The following is a 4,678-nucleotide window of genomic DNA, read 5'->3' as shown; positions in this document are numbered from 1 at the left end:
TGAGGCCACGTTTCAGACTATCATATGGGGACAAACCTTGGACAATACCCGGCTTTCCAGGGCAGAGGTCCCTGTGGCTTTTTGCAGTGCATTGTGCCCCTGGTTTATTGAGACTAGAGAATGGCAGTGAGTCTTACCAAGCATACTGCTTGTAAATATTTTGTTAGCAAGGCACATCCTGCACAGCCCTAGATCCCTTAAACCTTGATTCCATACAACACATGTTTTTGTGAGCTCAAAGTTGGGGCAAAGTGGTTGGGGCAAAGTTACAAATTAACAGCATCTCAGCAAAGCAATTTTTCAAGGTACAGATCAAAATGGAATTTCCTATGTCTTCCCTTTCTACATAGACACAGTAACAGTCTGATCTCTCTTTCTTTTCCTATAACATTGATGTCTCCACCTCTGATCTACTATCACATGAATCATTCTAGCCTTCTCACCTTGCTAATTTGTAACCTCCCACTTCACCAGTGAGAGACCTGGTTCCTACCATCTGCAACTTATGTAAGTCATTGTTTTATTCCAGATACAGATACTGTGGTTTTACAACTGTTAACAATTGCTTCTGTTGGAAAGAACTTTATAAAATGGAATCCAATGATGAAGTATAGTTCATTTGCCTTCAGCCTACAGATTCTATTCATTTTCAAAGTGACTTAGGTCAACACCATTTTCCCTCCACCTTCAGTGAGTTTTTACCTACATTTGTGTCTTAGTCCATTTCATGCTTCTGTAACAGAATACCTGAGGCTGGGTAATTTATAAGTAAAAAAGGTTCATTTGGCTCACAATACTGGTGGCTGGAATGTCTGAGATTGGGCAGTTGCATCTGGGGGGCTTCAGTCTTTTTCACCTCATGGTGGAAAGTGGAAGGGGAGCAAGGGGTGCACCAGAGATCACATAGCAAAAGTGAAAGCAAGAGGGAAGCCAAGGAAGCCAGACTCTTTTTAACTACCTACTCCTGCAGGAATTAATCCATTCCTGTGAGAGAAGAACTCATTCACCCCATGGGAGTACATTAATCTATTCATGAGAGATCCATCACCATGACCCAAACACCTTCCACTAGGCCCCACCGCCCCACACTGACACAGTGGGGGTCAAATTTCAACATGAGTTTTTGCGGGGACAAGCCACATCCAAACCATAGTAATATGTAGCATAGTTAAATTCTTTTTCACATGATGTATTCTGTCCTGAGATACTCCACATCCTGAGTAATTTTATTTAATTTGAATAGAGTTTTCTTTAACCATTTGGCTGTAAAATTCTGCATATTTTCACAAATGCATTGTGGCAGGTATCCCACTATTAAAGTATAATATGGAATGCTTCTAACCTCCACCCCATGGAGCCAATGGCTTCCCATCTGTGTAGTTTGCCTTCTCCAGTGTCTCATTAAATGAGGTCACACTGTGTGTATCCTCCTCAGACTGTCTTCTTCCACTTAGCAGTGTGCATGCAAGAGTCGCTCATGTCTTTGTGTGAGTTGATAGCTTGTTCCTTTCTATGGCTAAATAGTATTCCATTGCATGAATGTACCACAATTTGTTTATGCATTTTGGGGAGAAAAACCTTCCTCTTCTAACTTTGTTCCAGGGTTGGTGACCATCAAATTAACTGACAATAGATACATTAGTAGGAGAGACAATACTTGGCTTCTTGTTCCCCAAGTATCATTGTGGGACAGAATTCATCAGATGGCAGGATCTAGTTTACAAAGAGGTAAAAATAGCCCAGAAACAAGAAACAAGCCTAGAATCTGATAACCCACAAAGGCTGTAGTTTTCCTTAAAAAAATTTTTTTTGAGACAGGGTCTGGCTCTGTCACTCAGGCTGGAGTGCAAAGGTGCAATCTCAGCTCACTGCAACCTCTACCTCCTGGGTGCAAACGATCTTCCCTCCTCAGCTTCCTGATTAGCTGGGACTACAGGCACATGCCATCATACCCAACTAATTTTTGTATTTTTGGTAGAAACAGGGTTTTACCATGTTGCCCAGGCTGGTCTTGAACTCCTGGCCTCCCAAAGTGCTGGAATTATAGGCATTTGCCACCATGCCCGGCCACATTATAGTTTTCCTTTGAAATATAAAATTTCTCTTGGTAGTAACCATCATTTTTTATCATAATCAAAGTAAGACTATTCTTGTTTTAAAAATAAGTCTTGTTTTGTTAGATTTTGCTTGATTATTTATGTAATTGCAGCAAGAACAGGCGATAACCACATAGGTGCTTTCAAGTTTCTTTGCTGGAAGTTTTCATATAGAATCTCAGATTTGACTTTTAAAGGCCTTATTCAGGCTAAAAGCCAAGCTAACAGCATACTATCAAATTTCAGCTGCAGTCCTTATAGCTTTGTGTGAATTCCTCTCTTCTTGAGGCCCCCAAAATATCCCTAAATTCCTGGGCCTATCAGGAAATGACCTTCCTTACTAACATGTGAGGCTGTAAACCCTGTAATCTAGGTATCAGGCTGGCTTTTCTCAGAGTGCTGTTGGGAATGAAGTTTTTGATGTTCCAAAAAAGAAAAAAAAAGAATTAACATGGGAACAAATGATCTCTTAGCAAGGTGAGCTTTACTTTCTGCAGAAAGGGTGCTACTCAATAGCTGTCCAGCCAGAAGAACACACCGAACAAAGGAGACAGAGTTACTTATAACCTTATGTGTCTACCCTACTGCTGTGTCCAGTTTCCATTGGCTGGAATAAGACCTCACATTTTACACTTTACCCAGTTGGCTGTTAGTTTAAAACTTTATTAATTAGGTAAGGGGAATAGAACAAAGAAAGAAAAGGAAGTTGCCCAGGGATAGTTAAGGAAGCATCTCCAAATAAGGAATGGCATGCACTATGGGCTGGGGCTTGTCTAGTTCTGTCCAGGCATGCTGGAGCAAGCTAGGACAACTGACTTGGAACAGACACATACACACACACACACACACACACACACACACACGCACTCACACACACACACACATAAAAATAGTGGATAGCAATCTTATAGTAAGAAATTGTGACTTTTTATAATTTTTGAAGAAGAACTTTGTCATTTCTCAGAGTGCTTTGTAAGCACTGTCTGCATAAAAGTCAACCTTACTTCCTTAAAATTGCTGGTCATAACTGATCTTAGGTACATTTCCTAAATATGGTATTCCAGTAAAAACCTTGAAAATATAACAAAAATGTCCAATTATGCCCTGTTGTAAGGTAAACAGATTTTTTTATGTTCAATAATCTTTTATTGGGATGCATGATGCATTCATGATCTGACAAAACTAGAGCACATTGGTATTGGTATTATTATTTTGGTAAATTTATTTTATTTTATTATTATTATACTTTAAGTTTTAGGGTACATGTGCACAATGTGCAGGTTTGTTATGTATGTATACATGTGCACATGTGCCATGTTGGTGTGCTGCACCCATTAACTCGTCATTTAGCATTAGGTATATCTCCTAATGCTATCCCTCCCCCCCCCCCCACCCCACAACCGTCCCTGGAGTGTGATGTTCCCCTTCCTGTGTCCATGTATTCTCATTGTTCAATTCCCACCTATGAGTGAGAACATGCAGTGTTTGGTTTTTCTGTCCTTGTGATAGTTTGCTGAGAATGATGGTTTCCAGTTTCATCCATGTCCCTACAAAGGACATGAACTCATCATTTTTTATGGCTGCATAGTATTCCATGGTGTATATGTGCCACATTTTCTTAATCCAGTCTATCGTTGTTGGATATTTGGGTTGGTTCCAAGTCTTTGCTATTGTGAATAGTGCCGCAATAAACATACGTGTGCATGTGTCTTTATAGCAGCATGATTTATACTCCTTTGGGTATATACCAAGTAATGGGATGGCTGGGTCAAATGGTATTTCTAGTTCTAGATCCCTGAGGAATTGCCACACTGATTTCCATAATGGTTGAACTAGTTTACAGTCCCACCAACAGTGTAAGTGTTCCTATTTCTCCACGTCCTCTCCAGCACCTGTTGTTTCCTGACTTCTTAATGATCGCCATTCTAACTGGTGTGAGATGGTATCTCATTGTGATTTTGATTTGCATTTCTCTGATGGCCAGTGATGATGAGCATTCTTTCACATGTCTTTTGGCTGCATAAATGTCTTCTTTTGAGAAGTGTCTGTTCATATCCTTTGCCCACTTTTTGATGGGGTTGTTTTTTTCTTGTAAATTTCTTTGTGTTCATTGTAGATTCTGGATATTAGCCCTTTGTCAGATGAGTAGGTTGTGAAAATTTTCTCCCATTTTGTAGGTTGCCCATTCACTCTGATGGTAGGTTTTTTTTTGCTGTGCAGAAGCTCTTTAGTTTAATTAGATCCCATTTGTCCATTTTGGCTTTTGTTGCCATTGTTTTTGGTGTTTTAGACATGAAGTCCTTGCCCATGCCTATGTCCTGAATGCTATTGCCTAGGTTTTCTTCTAGGGTTTTTATGGTTTTAGGTCTAACATGTAAGTCTTTAATCCATCTTGAATTAATTTTTGTATAAGGTGTAAGGAAGGGATCCAGTTTCAGCTTTCTACATATGGCTAGCCAGTTTTCCCAGCACCATTTATTAAATAGGGAATCCTTTCCCTTTTGCTTGTTTTTGTCAGGTTTGTCAAAGATCAGATGGTTGCAGATATGCGGCATTATTTCTGAGGGCTCTGTTCAAGGTGA

Source organism: Gorilla gorilla, chromosome 1 (assembly GCF_029281585.2).
Source record: "Gorilla gorilla gorilla isolate KB3781 chromosome 1, NHGRI_mGorGor1-v2.1_pri, whole genome shotgun sequence".
Taxonomy (NCBI): Eukaryota; Metazoa; Chordata; class Mammalia; order Primates; family Hominidae; genus Gorilla; species Gorilla gorilla.
Note: the sequence above shows the minus strand (reverse complement) of the source record.